Source organism: Macrotis lagotis, chromosome 5 (assembly GCF_037893015.1).
Source record: "Macrotis lagotis isolate mMagLag1 chromosome 5, bilby.v1.9.chrom.fasta, whole genome shotgun sequence".
Taxonomy (NCBI): Eukaryota; Metazoa; Chordata; class Mammalia; order Peramelemorphia; family Peramelidae; genus Macrotis; species Macrotis lagotis.
The window spans coordinates 138,596,034-138,619,993 of NC_133662.1; the positions used below are offsets into that span (position 1 = coordinate 138,596,034).

General features: G+C 36.2%; 1 long non-coding RNA gene across 1 annotated transcript in view; it reads left to right on the plus strand.

Annotated features, from left to right (window-relative positions):
• Nucleotides 1–14,196, plus strand: part of LOC141489896 (uncharacterized) — a 70,611-nt gene extending 56,415 nt beyond the window's left edge. The window contains exons 2-3 of the long non-coding RNA XR_012469019.1: nt 13,890–13,960; nt 14,113–14,196. This is a non-coding gene — a long non-coding RNA (uncharacterized LOC141489896). The remainder of the gene's footprint in view (nt 1–13,889; nt 13,961–14,112) is intronic.
• The last annotated feature ends 9,764 nt before the right edge of the window (nt 14,197–23,960 follow it).

Sequence of the window (23,960 nt, forward strand, 5' to 3'; positions counted from 1 at the left end):
GTATCTTATTTGATTAATAACATTATTTTCTATGGACAGTTTTTTGGATATTGATTTTATTGGTCAACATATCTGTCACTCGTCTTATCTGTTCTCTGCAAATTTGACACCATCTAAGTCACTGATAAAAAGTCAGACAAAATAGAGCTTCCAGAGACATTCCAATAGAGGCCTTGGGCCAGGAAACTGGCATTTCATTAATCATTTTCTTGGGTATAGCTAATCAATGAGTTTTAAATAAACCTATATGTATCTTACCTACAGATTCCATCTAGCCCAAGAGAATATAATAAAAAATTAAAATGCCTTGCTAAAATTTTTATTTATTATGCCTATGTCAGTAGAGGCATATATTTCAAAAAAAAGAAAATTTTATGCCACAAATTGTTCTTGATGTAGCTATTCCTGCTGATTACTGCTTTCCTTTCTAAATTCTCATAAACCAATTCTTTAATAATTATAATAAGTAATAATAATAATAATTAAAATAACTTTAATATTATTCTCCATAATTTTGCTGGAAGTCAAAGTCTAGATTATTGCCTTTTAGTTGGACTTCATTCTTCCCTCTTTGAGGATTTAAAAATTGGGGTATTTGCCTATTTCTGAGTCTATAGCACATCTCTCATAGCAATCACACATAACAGTTTTTCATAATTCATTTGTTGGTTACATCTAGTTTAACTTCATATCTACATGGATATAGGTCAGTGAAATTTTTTTTTGGCTTTTGCAAAGCAATGGGGTTAAAGTGACTTGTCCAAGATCACATGATTAAGCAATTATTAAGTGTCTGAGGTTGTTACATTTGGACTCAGGTCCTCCTGACTCCAGGGCCAGTGCTGTATCCACTACATTACCTAATTGCCCCATCAGTGAAATTTTGATTTCACTTTTTTCATTGCCTAGGTAATCCTCGGAAGATTAGGGTGAGCTCTAAGACTGCCCTGATTTTTCCCCCTAACATTGATCAATAAATTTGGTTACTGATTACCTTAGAAGCAATTTCTCTCTCTCTCTCTTTTTTTTTTACTTTAGTGGAGTTGTTAATTCAAGTGGCTCCTGTGACAAATACTAGGATGGGCTAAAAATATCTTAGACATTCTCTACAATTCTGATCATCTTCTTTGGATTATTTTATTCAGACCTTACTTAGTCACTGGTCTTCAGGGAGTTTTATATTCATCCCTTTAATTAAATCTTTTCCTGAATTGAAACTTTATGGGTCTTATGTATTTGAAGGAGAATTGCAAGTAATTAATGGCTATATTATTTAAAAATCTCTATTGGTTTTTTAAGATAAAAGGATTTAAAAATACACAATTCTAAATTTTTATTTTTACTTTGAGTCTAACTATGATTTATATCAGTCAATCATTGTTCTTATTATTACTACTGTGGATTTATTCTCTATTGAATGTTTTAGATTGGGCATGGGAATAATTTCATAATTTAAACTACTTCACTTTTGTGTTGATATAGTATCTATATCTATATCTATCTATATCTATATCATCTATATCTATATCTATATATTTATATATCATCTGTTTCTGAATAATAAGGCAAATAGAGGAGAATTAAAGGAATTCTCTATATGAATCAAGAGAGTGAACAAAAAGGGACAGGAGGAGGTAAGGGTTGAATCACCTGGCTTGACAGTCAAAATGGATTGTAATTACTGGTATTTTCTCCAATTATTCATTTGACTTCATGTACAATATGTTTTGAGTCTAATTGATTTATGTATCATCTGGGGTACCCCACTCACAGTGCACTTTTAGAAAAGATATACTGGATGAGAGGTAGCATAGCAATCAGCAACCACTTAAAATCATAGGTCATAAGCCCCACCAACAGGTTGCCCAGAAGACATGTTAGCTTGAAATAAAATACATTAAATGTCATTTTTATCAACTGCCATGATGAGAAATGATCCAGCCTTGTATTTTCCAACAAATTATCATACCCCCCAGCAGGAAAAGTTACAAATAGATAACATATGAGGCTGAGGATTCTAATCCTCTACCTACTCATAATTATTATTCACATGTGTGAAGGGGCACATCCTTGGGACATGTGTGTCTAGTATACTTGCATCCAGTGTACACACACTTAAGGAACCCATGTGACTATTTCACATGTGAGGCAATTACATATAAGTATTCTTAACTTATTTTAAATGAAAAAACTTTTATTATGTGCCTACTATGTGCTAAGTCCTGAGGATATGAAGAAAAAAATCCCTATTCTCAAGAAGCTCAAAGTCTGATGGTCAAGACAACATGTAAACAAACTATATACAAATAAAATAAATAGATAGATAGATAGATAGAGATAGATAGACAGATGGATAAACAGATAGACAGATGATAGATAGATAGATAGATAGATAGATAGATAGATAGATAGATAATAAGATGGAACTATGCCTTAAGGCTAGGTACTGGACTTTAGGGGAGCTGGCAAAAACTTCTTACAGAATGTGGGACATTGGTTATAATTGGAAGAAAGCTATAGAAACCAAAAGGTACAGGTGAGCAAGAACAACATTCCAAGTATGGAATACAGTCAGTGAAAAATATATAGAGTTGGGAGACTGAGTGTCATGATTGGGAAAAACAAGGAAACTAATGTCATTAGAACATAGAACAACTCAAGGGAAATAAGGTATAAGAAAATTGAAAAGGAAAGGGGTCAGCTTGTAAAGGGTATTAAAAGCAAAACAAAGGGCTTTATAGTTGCTATTGAAATCACAAAAGTGTATTGAGTTGGGGTATGTGAAGCAGTCAAACCTGCTTCTTAGAAAGATCATTTTGAAAGCCTAGTGGATGTTGGATTATTGTGGGGAGAGAAGAGACAAAACAGGGGGCAGTAGAGAGCTTACACAAAGGTGGTAGCAGTGTCAGAGGAGAAAAGGTATATATATATATATATATATATATATATATATATATATATATATAGAGAGAGAGAGAGAGAGAGAGAGAGAGAGAGAGAGAGAGAGAGAGAAATTTGAACCAATAGTATTTAACGATAAGTGACTTATGGGAACAGGGTGAGAGAACTTGAAGAGTCAAAGATAGCAACTAGGTTGTAAGACTAGGAGCCAAGAGGTTGTAAGTGTCCTTAATATAAACAGAGAAGTTCATTAGAGGTGAGAGTATGGAGGAAAAGATGACTTTAGTTTTGGAAATGTTGAGCTTAATATGATGATAGGACATCCAGTTCGAGGTGGCCCATGGACAGTTGGAGATTTGACACTAGTGGTCAACACAGGAGTTAGGGCTAGGTAAGAAGATGTGATATATATCGTAGTTTATGTGAGCCCATGCCTGTAGCCAGGATGGAAGCAGTCAGTAGATAGGAGGAAATTGAAGATTAAAGAGAGAGTAGAGATGATAGAGGGGGGCAATCAATGGAAAAGATGATATAAAATGGGATCTTTTGAGCATTTATAAGAATTTTCCCTAGAAAGGAAAAGATGTGAGATATGGAAGGAGGGAATAGTGTAGGGGAGAGGAAGAGGGGGAACAAAAGAGGTCTCCCTCTTTTTCCAGAGCTTACATTACAAGATCTATAGTGCTTAGTTGGGGAGTAATACAATTAAGTGAAATTTTTTTTTTAGTTTTCTAAAAGCATATAATCATTGTCATCATTCATCCAGCCATCTATTCATCCAACCACCCATTCATCCATTCTTATTAACCTAATATCTAAATGTTTTCTGTTCTTTAAAAACAGTCTGTCTTGTGAAAGATCTCTGTTCCTTCCATTGTGTATGATAGTGAGTTTAGATCCTTGGGGAGAATTTTTTTAAATTAGAACTACTTCATGAATTTTATTTCCTCAATGTCAAACTGATAACTCCATTTTAAAATTTAATTATCCTTTCATTTAAAAGTACTTTTCATTTAATGAAAATATTTAAATTATTTTTTTCAAGGAGCAAAGTACAATGTACCATACTACAATCTATTTCCAATGTATCCTGCATTTATATAATTCTGGTTATGAGCTTAGGAACACAATTTCTTTGAACATTATAGCTTTGGGTTATAATTTTCATATTATAATTTTTCTAAGCAATAAATATTCTGCTTCTGTTGAATTTAGAATACATTAAGTGTGTGTTGCACAGATAATTTAACACCTGTAAATTCCTAGGCTCTGCAATAAGAGATTACATAGCTCAAAAACATGTCTGTACTATATTGCAAAAGTAATGACCTGAAGTCTTATTGAAAATTTATTTTTATTGTGATTTTTCACCAATTTTCCTGTTGCACTAAATGGATAGATCTTCAGACCTGAGAAAGCCAGTAAATACAGCAAGTGGGTGGTTTTAACTGTTTAATGGACTTTTGCAAAGTAACTCAAAATGCAGATTAATTCTCCTCCCTCACATGGCAAGAATGAGGACTATGTTCTTTCTCCTACAGTACTAGTGTGGGGCATTGGATGGGTAATTCCCAAGATAGACTTGACTAGGGTAAAGCAGAAGATAGCAAGTTAGAGACAGGAAGCATGTGTAAACATCAGATGCCAGGGATTATAGGACTTGAAATATGTAAAGATACTAGGAGGCCATTTGGTTGAATATCCCCATTTTACAGATGAGGAAGCAGATTTAAAACATGAAATGAATTGACAATAATTGCCTCTTGGTTAAGGGCAAATTCAAAAAGTAGAAAAAGGTGTATTGTCAATTGGTAGAGACAGTCAAAATAGGTGACCCTCTCCTCGGAACCTCTATGATTCTTAAATCACTTATATTACTTTTATCAGTTCTAACAAAAGAATGAGCAAGGGACAGCTAGGTGGCACTGTGTTTAGAGCACCAGCCTTAGAGTCAGGAGGACCTGGATTCAAATTTGACCTTGGACACTTAATAATTACCTAGCTGTGTGACCTTCAGTAAGTCACATAACCCATTGCCTTGCAAAAAATAAAACAAAACCAAAAAACTAAACAAAACAAAAGAACAAGCAAACTGATTGGTCAACATGAAGGGAGCTTGCTTGAGATGGGTAATAAAAGAAGTCTTTTTACAATCCTTTTATCAAGCTTCAGATTTCCTGAAAGAGCTTTTAGGGTTAGCAAAACCTCCCATTCTGAGTTAAGCATTAAATTTGGTCACTGAACAAGTCTGCTCTCTCAGTCACACAGGAATGGATTCAAACAATTCAGCGTTTTTCCACATGGCAGAATCAGGTCCCCTGATTTCAAATATAGCACTCTCTCATAGTAATGCAAAATACCTCTAATTTCTGATCCTTTGAACCACAAACTTTCCTCCCCAGAAAATTCTTCTATTTTCATGTAATTACAGAAGGGAATTATGTTATAAAGCAAGTTGACTCTTGGTAATTTCCCACATTTGAATTATTTCAGTTAAAAAATATTTTCGGGGGCATGTGAATATTTGTGATGAAGCTAGAAAATGAAAGGGCCAGCTTCACTGCTTGGGCCAGGCAGTGCAATATTAATAGCTAGCAGCAGGAAATGAAGAAAATGTATTCAGGCTTTATATTGTTCCTTTTCTTTATCAAGGAAAGTCACCATCTAAGTGGAAAAACCCAGAATTAGAAAGGGGAATCTTTGGACCATAGCCCAACAAGTTCAGTTTTAATTCCTGATAAAATTATAGATGATATCATTAAAAATTTGACTTGTGAGCACTTAGGAAAACCAAGAAGTGATTGTTGAGAGCCAGCAGATGATTATCTAAAGCAGGCCTTGGCATACTCATTCCTATTTTTTGCTGGGGTTACTGGACTGAGATATCTGAGTAGTGAGTATATATAGTATACAGTGCTGGCCTTAGAGGTAGGAAACTAGGGTATGAGAGGACCAAGAATTACAGCTTTTAGTTCAAGCCATAATTGAACAGGATGCTCTCTATAAACATGTATGACAAGTGGTCCTTCAGACTGCTTGAGAACCACCAGTGAAAGAAAGCTCCCTACTTCTAAGAACAACCTTTTATTGTTTTGAACAACCCTAATGGTAAGAACTTTTACTTTTATCAGATCTAAGTCTTCTTCCATGTACCTTCCACTCAATCATCTTAGTTCTGCTCCCCAAATTCCTCTTCCATATAAAAACCACTTTGAATATTTTAAGATATCTTCTTCCTTAAGTCTTTTCTTATTCAGACTAAACATCACCAGTTGCTAAACTTTCAAGTTACTTTTGGATCTTAATTCTGTTGTTCATGGCACTGTGAAGGAGATATCTCTTCCAAAATCCATGAAACTCAAAATGTAATAGAAATACCATTTATGGCTTCATTGAGATAACTGAAAAATAAAATGTTGAAAGGAACCACATAAAGAATCATTTTCTTTAATATTCTACTAGGAGCCTTTCTCTCAGTAATCTAACCCATTAGTCAATATTTGTTGGGTCTAGTAACTTCATCATTTTGTTCTGACAAATGGATTGTCAAAATCTAGGTACTTTATAAAGTTCTTTATGTCTATAGGAATTTCCCATTTAATTTTTTGAAGATCAGAGTTGTGATTTCATTGTTTTATGGAAAACTCAGGTAATGAGATGTTAAGGACCTTGGTCAGGGACTTGTCAGAGTATATATCAGAAGCTGATGGAATAATCTGCTGTGATCCAATGTCAACCAGAAGGACTAGGAATGGATTACCTCAACTACAGAATAACAATAGAACCTAATTAGAGAAAACCTCAACCACAAGGCACCAAATAGTTGCCTAAAGGTCTCAAAAGTCAATGGGACACATTGTCTAACTTTGGTTACATCCCAAGCTCCCTTCTTCAGGAGTATTTATGAAAGGATCTGCATGCACAAAATTGAACCAATTATTGTGGCAATAAAGCTTTGTGGTTAAAAAGGTCAGGAATCAGGAAAAGTATTTTGTATCATGATGGGAAAGACCTTGTGATTAGAAATGGTCTTGCCAAGTTTCCTTGCAAATGAATCACTCTCCTTTCCAAATGTATATTCATTGAAGAGCTGGGGGACTATGAGTGGAGAAGAGTACATGTACTATCAGTTTCATCTAATATCTTAATTACTTTTTCTGGACTACTTTTTCTCTTCCCCTCCCCCCCCCTCTGTTTTTTTAAATAAAGGATAACTCTCTTGGTAGGAGAGGGGAGGGATATATTTGGAAATATTTTATATTAAAAACAAAAAAGATCAAGAAAATTAAAAAAAAAGTCTGGCTAGATCTTACCTCTACTCAGCAAAGGAGCTCACCTAACATGATACAACTTATTTTTAATGACTTTTTTGGACCAGGTAGTAAATGACTCTTCTTGAGGAACACATTTGAAGATGTCAGCCTTTATGTTCCCCTGTGACTTTAATCTTCTATCAGATGTGGTAAAGAAAGTCTGTTAAGGATAAACCTGACATTAGTCTCTCATTAATTCAGAGTCAATGTTGGGAGGAGATGAAGCACTTTATAGGTCATTGAATAATTAACATAAAGGTTAACTTAGTCCTAATATAGCAAGGATATGCAACAAATATTTAGTAGTAGTTCCATTCAGTAGAAATGAATTCCTTGAGTGGATGGATGTGATACCCTTAGGCAAGTGACTATTCTGAAACATTTCACTACTATATCTTTTTGTACTGTAGAAATGACTCTGGGTTTTTGAAGATACTCAACAGATTACAAACTCTGGCAGACTCTAACCAACCTACCAAGTCTATGAGCATGATCCCATGAATATATTGTATCGCTATCTGAGGATCTGTTTATCTAAGTTTGAATATACTCATCAGCAGTAGACTTGTCACTGGATGATGGAATCTCTGGCTACAACAGCTCATAAAACAAATAAAATTGAAAATGAACACTTAGTTATATATGTTTCTCTTCTGATCCATAATGAGAGCATTGGAGAGGTACTAAAAGGGGCTGAGAGCACCACCTATTAAAATTTTTAGATTCTTTAAATTTTAATGTATTTTTCATTCTGAATTTTTAAAATTTTCTTTAATTTAGTCACACATTACCAAAATATTCTTGTTTTAGAGTAACATAATACCCCTCCCCCACAAAAATATAAAACCTCATAGGAAATAAAGTGAAAGAAAGAAGAAAAAATGCATTTCAGTCTGTGTTCTGATACCATCAGTTCGGTCTCAGGTGGGTCACATTCTTTATCATAAGTCCATCATACAATTGACTTCCAAATTTTTCCACACTTGATTCTGCTAATTGTAGTTCCCTCCATCCATTCCTCCCCACTAACATCTATCATTATTTTCTCTCTCCTTTCACTCTATCCCTCTTCAAAAATGTGCTGTGGGGCAGCTGAGTGATGCAGAGGACAGAGCACTGGCCCTAGGGCCAAGAGGCCCCAAGTCTACATCCCACCCTAGAGACCCAGCAACCACAGCCCCATGGTCCCAGACAGGCCACCTAATCCCACCACCTTGCAAAAAGTAAAAAAGAAAATGTGTTCTGATTGTCCTCTCCTATGATTTACCCTCTCCTCTATCACCCATATCCCTTTCCCCTTCCCCTGTCCCCCTTATCTCCTTTTTTCTTCTAGATATCTATACTCTATTGAGTGTGTATGCTGTTTCCTCTCTGAGCCATTTCTGATGAGAATGAAAGCTCCCTCATTCTTCCCTGACTTCTCCCCTTCCATACCATTGCAAAAACTACATGAAATATCTTTTTTACATGAGATATTTTAGCCTATTCTACCTCTCCTATCTCTTACTCCCAATACATTTCCCTTTCACCCTTTACTCCATTTATACAATATATGATATCTTCAAATTCAGCTCCCTCCTGTGCCTCATCTATAAAAGCTCCTTCTACCTACTCTGTTAAATGAGAAGGTTCATATGAGTATTATCAGTGTCATCTTTCCATGAAGAAATACATGCAGTTCATCATCATTAAGTCCCTCATAATTTACCCTTCTCATCCACTTTCTCTATGCATCACCCAAGTCCTGTACTTGAAGGTCAAACTTTCTGTTCAGCTCTGGTCATTTCAATAGGAACATTTGAAATTCTCCTGTTTCATTGAATGTCTTTTCCCTTGAAAGAGGATGTTCACTTTTGCTGGGTAGTTGATTCTCAGTTGCATTCCAAGCTCTTTTACCTTCTGGAATATCATATTCTAAGCTCTATGAGCCCTTGATGTGAATGCTGCTAAGTCCTGCGTGATCCTGACTGTAGCTCCATGATATTTGAATTGTGTCCTTTTAGCTGCTTGTAATATTTTCTCTTTGACTTGGAACTTCTGGAACTTGGCTATAATATTCCTGGGTTTTTTTTTTTTTTTTGAATCTTCTTCTAGAGGAGATTGTTGGATTCTCTCAATTTCTATTTTACCCCCTGCTTCTAGGATATCAGGGCAATTTTCCTGTAGAAATTCTTTAAAAATGAGGTCAAGGCTCTTTTCCTGATCATGACTTTCAGGTACCCCATTAATTTTTAAATTATCTTTCCTGGATGTGTTTCCCAGATAAGTTGGTTTTTCGATGAGATATTTCACATTTTCTTCTAGTTTTTCATTGTTTTGTTGTTCATTTATCATGTCTTGATTTCTCTTAAATCATCAACTTCCTTTAGCTCCATTCTCTATCTGAAGATTTTGTTTTCCTCAGAGAGCTTTCTTATCTCCTTTTCCATCTGGCCAGTTCTGCTTTTCAAAGCATTCTCCTCCTCAATAACTTTTTGAACTGTTTTATCCATTTGACCTAAATTGGTTTTTAATGTGGTTTTTTTTCAGCATTTTTTTGGATCTCCTTGACTAAGCTGCTGACTTGGTTTTCATGTTTTCCTGATCTCTTTCATTTCTCTTCCCAATTTTTCTTCTACCTCTCTTACTTGATTTTCAAAATTTGTTTTGAGCCCTGTCATAGCCTGAACCCAACTTCTATATTTCTTGGAGTCTTTAGAGGCATAAGCTTGGACTTTCTCATCTTCTGATTGTGTGTTTTGGTCCTCCATGGGACCAAAGTTATTGTCAATGGTCAGGTTCCTTTTTTACGTTTACTCATTTTCCCAGCCTGTGGCTGGTTTGGGGGTGTTTCCTGAGCTTTTGAGTATTATTGGTACACTGCTCCACAAGGACGTCAGTATGTGAGGCTCTGACTGCTCTCCTGGTCTGTTGAATGGCCACAAGCACACCCCTCTGAGGCCCCAGACTGCAACTAGGGTCTGAATGTGGTCAAAGCCCCAGAGTCCTATCCCAGGGACAGAGGACAGATCTCAGCAGTCTCCCTCAACTCCCTTATCTTCTGTGGGCTGAGTGCTCAGGGAGCAGCTTGTCCAAGTGGCTCCTGCTGGGTGGCTCCATAGACCTGCTTCCATTTTATGGGATCTGGACTGCACCGAGGGCTGAGGCCACACTGAGGAGGGCCACACTGGCCTGGGCTTTGTGCTAGCTCTGGCAGAGGTCTCCCTGTTGATCTTCCAAGTTGTGCTTGCTACTCCATGGGGTATAGGTCAGGAAACTGCTTCTGCTGCCAGGCACCCTGGGGCTGCTCCAGGAAGGCTGAAGCTCCTTCTCTCTGGGGCACTGCCACCCCTCCAACCCCATGGAACAGAGCCTTCCTACTATTTTCCAGGTTACCTTGGGCTGGAGAATTGCCTCATTGGATCTTTCTGTGGGTTCTGTCTCTTGCAAATTTAAGGTTTTAAAAATATTTTGGAGAGAGTACCTAAAAGAGGCTGTTCTCCTGCCACCTCCTAGCTTCCAATTCTTTAAATTTTAAATGAATTTGGTACTCTAACTGCAAACACTTTGTCCAATAACTGTTAAGTTTTTAGTGTAAACACATACCTCTGAATTCAACAAAAATCAGGGCTTAATGTATTATTATTATTTATTATATTTTTATTGTCTATATTTAATAATGTAATGGAGAAAAATATTAATAATGCAGATTAAATTTAAAAGTGTGTTGTATTTATTTTAGAGAGTTTGTTGTTAAGCATTTAGTAGCATAACCCCTGATGACAGGCACACAAAATGCCTTTGCGCAGAGGATGATAGGATATAGAATTTCTTCAAAAAAATCCTGATATGAGCCTCCAGGGTAAGTCAATAAAGTTAGAAACTTAGTGATATAGTGTGAAGGTGTCTACCCATGAAGATAGTAAAAAATATATTGGAAAAAATGATTTGAGAATAAAAAATAAGTAGACTTCTCAGAAGCCTCACATTTTCCTTTAAGAAGGAAGATTACTTTAATAGGCAAAAAGCAACTGATTACTGATGTGGGGAGTCATTTCTATATCAGGTAGCCTTGTCTATGTACAGTTACACTTGTATGCCATGGTTAGTCAGTTAGACTAACTTTAAATCTAATTTCTAATCTTAAATCCCTTGTCCTACCGCCAGTCACATATTGCCAAACTCACAATTCTTTTCCTACTCATCTTTTTTTCCCCTGAATGCTGTTGGAGAAAGTCACACAAATGTGCTGACTAGGTTCCAAACAAATTTATATAATTTAATCTCAACTGCCTCTTTACTGCTTTACAGCAATCCTTTTATTAGTTGATGAAAAACTCTTTCAAACTCTCCACAAAATCTCTCGCTCTCCAAACCTTCTTGCTCCACATAAGCCACTTACTTGTATCTTTCTCCTTCCTCTCAACAGGGGATCTTGCTGCTTTACTCAGAAAAGAGACAAATCATTATGAGTTTCTTCCCTTTTCCTTTATTCCCCACCTTAAAATCCATGTTTGTTATTGCTCATTCTTGAGTGCTTTGCTAACATGTCAGATAAAGAGTTCAGTCTTCTTGTCAAAATCAACTTCTCTATTTATACTTTTAATACCATCTTCAATACTTCTCTAGGAGTTTATCCCTTAAAAAGTTTTTCTCTCCCTCTTCTTATTTTCAATCCTTCCTAAGCAATGGCTCCTTTTTCTGCTACAACTGTGTCTAAGTTTTTAGTATATTCATTTACTTAATTCCCTCACTCCCCTTCTCATCTCTTAAGCCATTGCAAACTAACTTCCATCCCTACCATTCAATTCAAAGTTACTAATTATCTCTCACATGCTAAATCTAATGACTTGTTTTCAGGTCTCATTCTCCTTGATCTTTCTTTGATTTTTTTTTACACTACTGATTACTCCCTTTTTTCCTAAATCCTTCTTTAACCAAAGTCTATATATTAACTTACTCTTAAAATGCAATATTAATTAGGTTTTGTTGTATTTTTAACATTGTGTTGAATATTTCCTGAACTTCAGGCTCTTTCATACTGTTCTTTTTAGGTGCTAATTCTGGGATTTTGCAAGTGTTCCATGCTTCCAAGTTGGTGTAGTACTGGTAGCGGTGGGGTCACTGCTCTCCTGGTCTGTGCTACAGTCTTTACTTAGGATGAAACCTTGATCCTTTGTCTTGGGACTGTGATCAGGGCTGCCTTCCTCTCAGCCCTGAAACTATGACCCAGAAATGTGTATGGTAATAGTGTTGCCAATCAGTGCCAGTACACTCAGTGCCAGCAAAGGGTCCCTTGTAATCTCTTTATGACTGAGATCTTTCAAAGCTGCTGCTGCTACCATGTTGCCAGGCTGCATGTGTGTTCTGGACAACCTGTGTCACACATAGGTTTCTGTTGACCTTATGTTTTCTAAGCCTGGAAAGATAACTCACTCTGAACATTTGTTGCCTCTGCTGTTCCAAAATTTGATTTGAGGCAAAATTTTTTTACATTTTTTAAAATTTAAGGCAATAGGGTTAAGTGACTTGCCCAAGGTCACACAGCTAGGTAATTATTAAACATCCAAGGTCAGATTTGAACTCAGGTACTCCTGATTCCAGAGCTAGTGCTCTATCCACTGCACTACCTAGCTGCCCCTTGAGACATAATTTTAAAGTTTTTAGGAGGGGAATGTTAGGAGAGTTCATTTGGATGAGTGCCCCTAATCTACCATTTTGGCTTTCCCCCCCCAAATAAAGCAGTCTTAAAGGACTAATACATTTTATCTTAAGAAAGTTTAATTATTAAAAACTACTTATAAATAAATGGTAGAGTATTAAAAGAGCTGGAATTTCCTTAGTTCAATCATAATCTCTTTTAAGAGGTATGACTTGTATGCTGCTGCACTGTATATTTTGCCCATGCAGGATATATGTATCTACATTGGTTTATCTAGATAAGGTGGTTGGAACCAGAGGGATTGGTCACTCTGCTCTTTTCACAGAAAGAAGATACCAGAATATATCTATGTACCTTTTTTTTTAGGTTTTTGCAAGGCAAATGGGCTTAAGTGGCTTGCGCAAGGCCACAGGGCTAGGTAATTATTAAGTGTCTGAGACCAGATTTGAACCCAGGTACTCCTGACTCCAAGGCCGGTGCTTTAGCCACTATGCCACCTAGCCGCCCCTCTATGTACTCTTTAAAGTACTCCTAGTCTAGAAAAAAATTTAGGTTCAAGTTGTGCTTTTCATCACTATTCCTTAATGGAGAAGTGTGCCAAGTTATACATGTACCCAAGATTTGATTCCCTAAATGCCAACTCCAAATGAACACACACACACACACACACACACACACACACACACACAAACACAGAGTGAAAAGCAAATAAACCCATTTATCCAGGTCAATAGGAAAACAAATCAGAAAGAGTATACATATGAAAAAATATATATATCAAATAATATACAAAAAATGAGCTCTTCTATTGGGAGCAATATAATCTAGTTCAACAAAGAAAAAGAGTCTCAGATCTCAACCAAGGGGAAATTCCGGAAGTCTCTGGTGTATTAAGCTGGAGCTAGGGACATGATTGATACTGCTAGCTCCTCTGTCCATTGACTTCCTTCACTCCAATCCTCCTGCTTTTCAGGTCTTTCTTTCCCTTCAGTGACTTGAGAATCTACAACTATTTGTCTTCTCTTTTAAAACAGGAAGTCAAAAGATCAAAATTCCTCTTCTTTCAGAATCTCCACAACTCCCTCTCCAACCAAAAGGAAGAATTGTAAGTAATGAGTTTTCAACAATAAGGAAAGTCTTATGCTAATAGACTTTGCTATGCTTTATACTCTTATCCTTCTATTTCTCCCTGTCCCTTACATTAAACTTGCCTTCCCAGATTTCTCCCTAATCTTCCACTCTATCTTTTTCCTTCAGGCTTCACTAATCCTCCCTTGAAGATATTCAAGATCTAGTTTCTCTGTTCCTGCTCCCAGACTGTTGGACCTGGTGATATAGAATTGTGTTGATACCTTAACCATAGTATATAAGCTCAGTTGGACCCTAATTGCTGTAGGTGCTATCAATCATTTTATATGCTTCTTTTTTTGGTTTTCATTGACTTCCTATAATGATTAATTAAAACCTCTTATTTGGGGGGCAGGGAGGGAAAAGCCAAGATGGTATAATTAAGGCAGGAAATCCCAGAAACTATACTCGAGACCATTCCAAATGCCTTTAAATTATGACTCTGGCCAAATTCTAGTGGAGCAGATCTCATAGAAAAACTGAATAAAACAATTTTCCAGTCCAAGACAACTTGAAAGATCCATGGGAAAAGTCTGTTCCACCAAGATTGGAAAGGGTTATTCCAGTGGAGCAAACTAGGTCCAGTTACTCAGGAATAACCCACAGGCTGCCTGGGACCTGGAGGCACCTGTGTCCATGGCTGGAGAAGGGAGGAAGATTGCCAAGGACACCTTGGAAGGTCAGTGGAAAAACTGTCACTCCAGAGTGAACATAGAGCACAGGACAATGGAGGCCTCAATGCAGCTTCAGCCCCAGGACACAGAAGCAGACCTGCAGAGCCACCCAACAGCTGCTTCCAGAGTGTTCAGTCCAGGGACATTAAGGGGGTGGGGATGACTGCAGAGGTCTCTCCACTATCCCTGGGCAGGATTTTGTTGCTTTGCCCATACTCAGATCCAGGTCTCAGTCTAGGGCCCCATTCTGCCATAGTGGAACAGTGTTATTTTTCCTCCTCATAGTTTTGGGGCAGAGGGGAGTGTTTGTGGTTGTCCAAAGACCAGAATACAGACCAGCAGAGCAGTCTGCAAAAACCCTCAAAAGCTTAGAAAAGTGCATTCTCCACTCTGGAAGCAGAGCCCCACCTTAACAAAGAGTTAAAATCAAGTCATAGCCTGGGGAAATGATCAAACAACAGAAGGAAAAGAATCTGACCATAGACAATTATTTTGGTCCCAAGGAGGATCAAAATATACCCTCAGAAGATAACAAAGTCAAAGTTTCTCTAGTCAAAGCCTCTAAGAAAAATATGAATTGGTCTCGGCTATGAAGAGCCGAAAAGATTTTGAAAACTAAGTAAGGGAAGGAGGAAAAATTGGGAAGAGAAATTACAGTGATATGGGAAAATCATGAAAATCAAGTCAGTAGCTTGTTTGAAGGAGATATAAAAAAACTGAAGAAAAAATGAAATAGAAAATAGAAATAGAAAAATAGAAAATGCTAAAAACTGAAATAGAAAAAAGTAGTCCAAAAGGTCACTGAGGAGAAGAATGGCCTAAAAAATAGAAGTGGTCAAATGGAAAAGGAGGGAAAAAAAGCTTTCTGAAGAAAAATAGTTCCTTCAAATGTATAATGGAACTAAGGGAAGCTAATGACTTTGTGAAATATCAAGAAACAATAAGACAAAATTAAAAGAATGAAAAAGAAGAAAATGTGAAATATCTCATTGGAAAAACAACTGACCTGGAAAATAGATCCAAGAGAGATAATTTAAAAAATTATTGGACTACCTGAAAGTCATGCCCAGGAAAAGAACTTAGATTTCATTTTCAAGAAATTCTCCAGGAAAATTGCCCTGATATCCTAGAAGCAGAAGGTAAAAATTGAGGGAATCCATTGATCTCCTCCTGAAAGAAATCCCCAAATAAAAACTCCCAGGAATATTATTGCCAAATTCCAAAACTCCCAAGTCAATGAGAAAATATTACAATCAGCCAGAAGGAATCAACTCAACTATCATGAAGCTACAGTCAGGATTACTCAGGATTTAAAACTTCTTCATTAAGGGCTCTCAGGGCTTGAAATATGATATTCTGGAAGGCAAAAAAGCTTGGATTACAACTGAGAATTTAGTAAAACTGAACATCCTCTTTCAGGGGGTAAGATGGGCATTCATTGAAATAGGGGACTTTCAAACTTTCCTGTTGAAACAACAGAGCTGAATAGAAAGTTGGATCACCAAATACAGGACTCAGGTGAAGTATGGAGAGAGGGTGGACAAGAAGGATAAATTATGAGGGATTTAATGATGTTGAACTACTTGTATTGCTGCATGGGAAGATATATATACATACAGGCAAGGCCATAGGAGAGAGCTGAATATGAAGGTATAATATATTTTAAAGGTGGAATTAAGTTAGAGAGAAATGTACTGGGAGAAAGGGAAAGGAGAGGTAAAATGGGCTAAGATATTTCATATAAAAGAGTCAAGAAAAAGCTTTTGCAATGGAACAGAAGGTGGGGGGAGGTGACAGGGAATGACTGAGCCTTCATTCTCATCTTAAGTGTCTCAGAGAGGAAATAATATACACACTCAGTAGAGTATAGAAATCTATCTTATCCTAGAGGGAAAAGGGAGAGGAAGAAAGGATGGGGGAGGGAAGGGGAGGTATAGGTGATAGAAGAGAGGGAAGATCATGGGAGAGATCAGATACAACACACTTTTGAGGACAGACAGGGTGAAAAGAGAGAAAGAATAGAAATAAAAGGGGGTGAGGAGGAATAGGATGGAGGGAAATATGACTGACAATACCAAATGTGGAAAAAATATTAAAGCAACTTCTGTGATGGACTTATTTATTTATTCTTATTTTGTACAAATGATGGTTTTTATACATTACTAAAATATTCTTGTTAAAGAGTAAATATAATACCCCTTCCCCAAAAAATATAGACCCACATGAGTGATAAAGAGAAAAAATTAAAATTAAAATATAATAATAATAATAATAATAATAATAATAATAATAATAATAGGTGCAGCCAGGTGGGACAGTGGACAGAGCACCAGCCCTGGAGCCAGGAGCACCCGAGCCCAAATCTGGCCCCAGACACCCAACAATCCTCCAGCTGTGTGACCCCAAGCAAGCCACCCCAACCCCATTGCCCTGCAAAAACCAAAAAGAAGAGACCCCAAATAAAATAATAATAATAATAATAATAATAATAATAGTAATAGTAGTAGTAGTAGTAGTAGTAGGGGTAGCCAGGTGGCATAGCAGACAGAGCACTGACCCTGGAGCCAGGAGCACCCAGGTGCAAATCTGGCCTCATACACCCAACAATCACCCAGCTGTGTAACCTCAGGCAAGTCACCCAGCCCCATTTGCCCTGCAACCCTCCCCCAAATAATAATAATAATAATTAATAATAATAATAATAATAGTGCTTCAGTCTGTGTTCCAACACCTCCAGCTCTGTTGTGGGTAGATCACATTCTTTATGGTAAGTCCATCTGATGGACTTACGATAAAGAATGCAATCCCTTCCAAAGACAGAACTAAATACAAACTGAAGCACAATGAAAAACTAGCAACAAAACCTCTTCTCTCCTTAGTTTAGTGTAGTGCAAAGAACATTAGACTTGAAATCAGGAAAGACATTATCAAACCTTGCCTCTGAAACTTATTAAACCAAGGGGAAGGTAGACTCATTCCAATTATCTGAATAAAAAAGAATGGTGAAAGAAAGGAATAGTGAATTGAAAGAAATTATACTCTCATTCTATCCTCACAAATATAAGGCAGGTTCCAGGCATGTTAGGACAGTACCCTATGTTGAATTTATGGAAAGATATGGAAAAAGATCATTCCATAAAATGTATGAATAGTACTGGCACTACTTACCTTGCAAGATTGTTGAAAAAAATCACAGAATTATAGGATCATTGATTTAGAACTGGGAGGGTTGATAGTGATCAGATTAATTTAACCCTCAACTGTTAGCGATGAAAAAATGGGTAGCAATGAAAGCCAAAATGATTTGCCCAAATGGAATAAGAAGTGAGATTTTGATAGGATAAACTAATATTATAGTACATAATTTGTGTTTCTCACTGCAACCAAGATGCCATTTGACTCAAAATGAAAAATCATTAACATGAGCATGTTTTGGTTTGTTTTATCCTAAGAACCCAGGTAGATGAATCATTGAACCCAGGCAAAAGAGTTCTTGCTTGTAAGAATTTCTGAATCTGTTCCTTGAACCCTGGCAACTGTGTTCCTGTTTTTAGCAACCTCTAGATAGCAGTACTGGCAACTTCTGTATATAAGTTCTTACTTTTAACAAATTTCAAAATATTGCTATATAAGCTCCCCCTCCCCTCTCATTATCAGTCAACTAAGTTGACCTTGTTCCTTGAGTCTACATATCATTTTTTTTTCTTTTTTGCAAGGCAATGGGGTTAAGTGACTTGCCCAAGGTCACACAGCTAGGTAATTATTAAGTGTCTGAGGTTGGATTTGAACTCAAGTCATCCTGGCTCCACTGTGCCACCTAGTTGCCCCTCTGCTGATCATTTTTGCATTATCAAAGGCTTTTGGCTCAAAGAGATTCCTATGGATTTGCATTCCTTCACTTTTGCTTTTAGACCAAGCTCTCCACAGTCTTAGAGGCTATTTAAATAAAATTATTCATGTAAAGATTATCAGATTGCCTTCTCTGGGGGGGAGGGGGAAGGGAAGAGAGGATGGGGGAAAGTGTAAAATTCAAAACATTACAAAAAATGATAGGTAGAAACTACTATTGTCTATAATTGGAAAACAAATAAAATATCTATATAAAATTAGTAAATAAATAAATATATACTTAAAAATAAATAAAATTATTCTTAGTATCTTCTACTTATCTGAGGATGTCAACTCAGCTCTCCCAACTTTACATCCAGCACATTTCCCACTATACCTACCTGATACCTGATATCAATTTGATAATAAACCATTTGCCTTCTGAATATGAAACTTCTAATATATTCATTCCAGTGCTGAACTAAGATTGTGGGCAGACTCCAACATATGGAGGTAATGGGTTGGATTTAAGGGGTAGTGAAAATAGGAGAAACCAAGGGATTTTTGACAAGCAGGAACAGAATAAGGAGTAAAGTCTCATAAGACAATGTCTTCAAGTGGAATGACTCAGGGAACTTCACCTTTATTAATTTTAATCCAACTACATTTTGAGTGAAATAGATATTTGAGAACTGAATAAAAACCTAACCACCCTTTAGAGTTTAGACTGCAACTTACAGGCAAACATTAGCAATCTGGGTCACTCTTCCTTCTGTTTTAAAAGAAGAGAGATGGATTAGAGAATCTCTAGAGTCTCTTGCTCTCAATTATAGGATACTTTGATTCTGGATTTTGATTTTGGAGAACGATTTGCAATTGTATGTATTTCCTTGAGAGCAAGTTTGAAGATTGCAGAGGAGTCACTAGGTGGCAGCAGAGTTAGATCTATTCCACAAAACACAAAGAAAAAGGTTGTGATAAGACCAAATACCTAGCAACTATTCTTTTCCTGACATTTAAAGGTTTACAATAGAAGTTGTGAATGAGAGAATAGATAGGAAGAGAAGCCAAACAATAAAAATCTGTGAAACACTCTCTGGGATTTGAAGTGAGACTATTTATAAGCAGCCACAATGGAGGTTTTGTAAAGATCAAAACAGTGAATATTGTCTGCTATAATCTTTAATTATTCTCTTGACATGTGAAATTCTAGGATAGAATTAGGACAAAAGATGCCTCTTCTCCTTCCCCATATACAGTCCATGCTTGTCCCATCTGAAAATTCATATCTTTTTTACCAACATGTGTTTCTTTCCTTTCCAGGCTTCCATCAAGATAGACATCCCCCATCTTTAGGAAGACTAATTCTATATTATGCCAGCTATTCTCATCTATTGTATTAATAAACTGACATTTATATAGCATTTTTAAATTGGTCAAAGCACTTTTTATGTCTCACCCTTGACCAAAAAAAAAAAACCAAACAAACCTAAATCTGTGAGATAAATAATATATTTTCTTATCCAATTTTACAGATGAAGAAAGTGAGGTTCAGAAAGTTTATGTGACTTGCCCATGGTCCCACAGCCAGTAAATGTCAGAAATGGAATTCAAAATCACGTCTTCCTGAGATCTGATCTAGTACATAATTCACTATTTTACACACACACACACACACACACACACACACACAGATTTACAACTGTACGCATGCAAACAAAAACACATATATGTATCTGTGTGTATGATGTATAAACATACATGTATGTATTACACACATATGAATCTATTATTGCTTCTCAAAAGTTGACTTCCTGCCTCAGCATTTATAAATATTGCATTTACTATACCGCTGATCTCTTTTATGCTCTCTTCTTTATATTATCCAACTAATGATTCATGTTATCAATATGTGGACTAAGAGACTAGGACCATGTCTTCTTTTTTTTGAATCCATCTTATGCTTATGTTATATCTTTCCATGGAAATTACTGATTTTGATTGACTTTGGGGGATTTTCCTGAGTTGTTCATGGCATTTACCAGTCCCTTCTTCCTCTGTGACAAATGTTTGTGCACAAAATACAGTTACTGTTTTGGTAATCTTTTTGCAAAATGAATACTGCAATATGAGATAAATACATTTATTATGAAAGGATGCTTCTTATTGTCTTAGAGCCCATTATTAACTCAAAAGTCAGCTTCTTTATTTGCCTCTTCAAGGATAATCTGTGAGCCATACTTTCATTGAGTTGCAAGTTTCTTCTTTTTTATATATTTATTTATAATGAGAATGACATGATTAATATGACTCAGACCTCAAAGAGTATATCTACCTGTTGACCATTGGACAAGGATCTTGAAGCTAGAGAAGCAATAGCTAAGTTCAAGTTTTAAGTTGATTTAAAAAGTTATTCATAGACCCCACCCACCCAGACAAAAGGTCCTTTCAAAATACTCACTAATGCTTCTTATTACATAGTATTCTAAAAAAGTATAGTACTAGGGGTGGCTAGGTGGTGCAGTGGATAACGCACCGGCCCTGGAGTTCAAATCCGGCCTCAGACGTTTAATAATTACCTAGCTGTGTGGCCTTGGGTAAGCCACTTAACCCCATTGCCTTGAAAAAAACTAAAAAAAAAAGAAAAAGAATAAAAGTATAGTATTAAATTTTCATAGAAAGACAGTTAAAATTAGATTTATTGAATTATGGAAGGTTGTTTCTAGAATCAGAGTGTTAGCAAGAGAAGTGATCTTAGAGACCATCTAAGTCTAACCTTATGTTATAAATCAAGAAATTGAACCCCAGATGAGATAAATTTATTTGCCCAGTGTCACACATTGGTTGAAAAAGACTAAAATCCAGGACTCTCAGTACCATACTCTTCATAATATATTGTGCTATTTTCCCTAGTAGGTTATTTTAGCATAGACAAAGAATGACATTATTTCAACTCTGCTTTGCTATTCATTAAAACAATTATTGGAAGAAATTATTTCAAAATTTTGTTTTTTTGTAGGAATATGTGGGTTTATATAATTTAGAATCATTTTTTCAATACTAGAATCTTCATAAGGAAAAATTAAATTTCAGTCTATTGTTCTGGTCTTGAACTTTGCTAATTCTGAGACTTAGGATAGGATGAAAATTTCACAAATGTTTATTCTTAATTGTTTTGGATAGAATTACTATACTCTCAGATCATTTCTTTTTTTCTCATAGAGAAAATAGATTAAAGTTCTGTTCATTGGAAAATTGAGTTCTTCTAAGGTCAAAAGAACTGATAAAAAAATCAACTTCTCAATTGATTCTTGGACTTCAAAGATCTGATCATCAGAGTACACATTGCACATTGATGAGCAAGCCAGAAATGCTTTGAGTCTCAGTTTCTTCATCGGTAAAATGGGGGAGTATAATAATTACATGAGGGTCATTATTATTATTATTATTATTATTATTATTATTATTATTATTATTGCTTAACTGCTCTAAGCCTCAGATTCCTCATCTATAAAATGGAACAATCATTTTTACAATACCAACTTCACAGGGTTGTTGTGAGAAAAGTGGTGGATTTGAGGATATTTTTTAATACTTAAATTGCCATATCAATGGATTATTATTAAAATCAATAAAAGCGGGGAGGCTAGGTGGCATAGTGGATAAAACACTGGCCTTGGAGTCAGAGATTCAAATCTAGGGTTCAAATCCAGTCTCAAACACTTAATAATTACCTAGCTGTGTGGCCTTGGGCAAGCCACTTAACCCCATTTGCCTTGCAAAAACCTAAAAAAAAATCAATAAAAGCAATCTGGAGAAAACCAATAAATTGGCATTTTCTGAGAGAATTTTGCGAATAAGAAAATTTTAATTCATGCAGGGTTCCTGCAGTACATGACAGCAATCATCTCACAGTCTGGTGCCCCCACATTTCACACAGCATCAACTAATCCTTTGTGGAATGTGCCAGTGAGAGCCCCATTGCCAAGTGACTTACATTGCATGCTCTGAGAGAAGTCACAGCTTTTTTTTTCTCCCCTTCAATGAGAGGTTTTCCATTTGTTAATTAAATATATTCCTCATGTCATAAATATCTACACAGCTTCAAATGAAATATTCCAGCTGCAGTTCAGTCCTAGAGATTGACAGTCATTCATGAATGACTGGATCTTGGTTCTTGTTGTTCCCAATTTGAGCAGAATTCTTTGGTTCAATTACAGCATTGCTCACTCAAGAATTATACATCCCCTTATAATTCTGGCATAAGACATACACACTCAGTAGTACTTGATATGAGTGTGAATATTTCCTGTTTGTCTAAGTAGTAATGTTTGTTTTTATTTATTGAGGAATGGGGTAAGGAATAGAGAAAGAGGAAAAAAAAAGAGGAAGAGAGACTACTATAGGTGAAAAGCATCTGTGATAGCAACAATAATAATTAATTTAGGTGGTATAGAGGATAGAGTACTGCACTTAGAATTAGAAAGACATGTTTAAATTCTCTCTTAGGCACTTGCCAGCTATGTGACTCTGGGCAACTTGACCTTATTCAGCCTCAGTTACTTTATCTCTAAAACAGGGACAAGAATAAGAACATCTACCTCACTGTGCTATTGTAAAAATCAAATGAGATAATAAACATAAAACACTTAAAGTTCTATATAAATGTAAACCAAATCCCAAAGACCATTGGTATAAGTCTCTCTCCTCAGTGGTGTAAATGAATAACATGTGCCTTGGGATGGGAGTAGTATGTAGAGTTGATAAGAGCTAGAAAGAGGAGAGGGTTGGTTTCTTCAAACTCTAGAGGATCTTTAAATTGCTTCAAGTTTCTTTGGGTTCTTTAGCCTCTTTGGACTTCAGGAGATTCTGGTTTCCAGCCTTGAGAGAAAATATGGAAGATACCAATGCTACTTCAGGGTGCTGAAAAAAATGACCCTGGGAAGAAGCTGATATGAGAGGAGTTCCCCATCTTCTACAGCAATGACTGAAGAAATTCTCTTTGCCTTAGATTGGTAAAATTCCTTTACTCTGTATTGCCTGGCATAAATTCTCCTATATACTTCCTCCAATTTCTGTTTTTCTAGTTTGGAATCATGCTTTTTTGTGTTTTTTGTTGTTGTTGTTTGCTATTTGCCTTATGTGTGTTCATTGTAGAACTGGCATTTGGTGGGAAAGGGAGTCAAACTTTCAAGAATATTGAGCATGGGATTCTATGTTCCATATTAATGAAACAACAATCAAAAGTTTAAACTTGGAAAATCACATCCTCTAGACTAAAAATATTTATGGGAGTAGATAATTATAATTCTATCCCAACACCTCCTTTCTCTCTGAGGAGAACAGAATGATCAAGCTTCTGGCCCCAACCTCCTTTTTCCCTTCTTGATAGGCCTTAAAGTATTCCTTGTTTGAGGTAGAAGAGTCTGGAAATGTTTATTTTGCCAATTTGAGTCACTTAATGGCACTTCCATG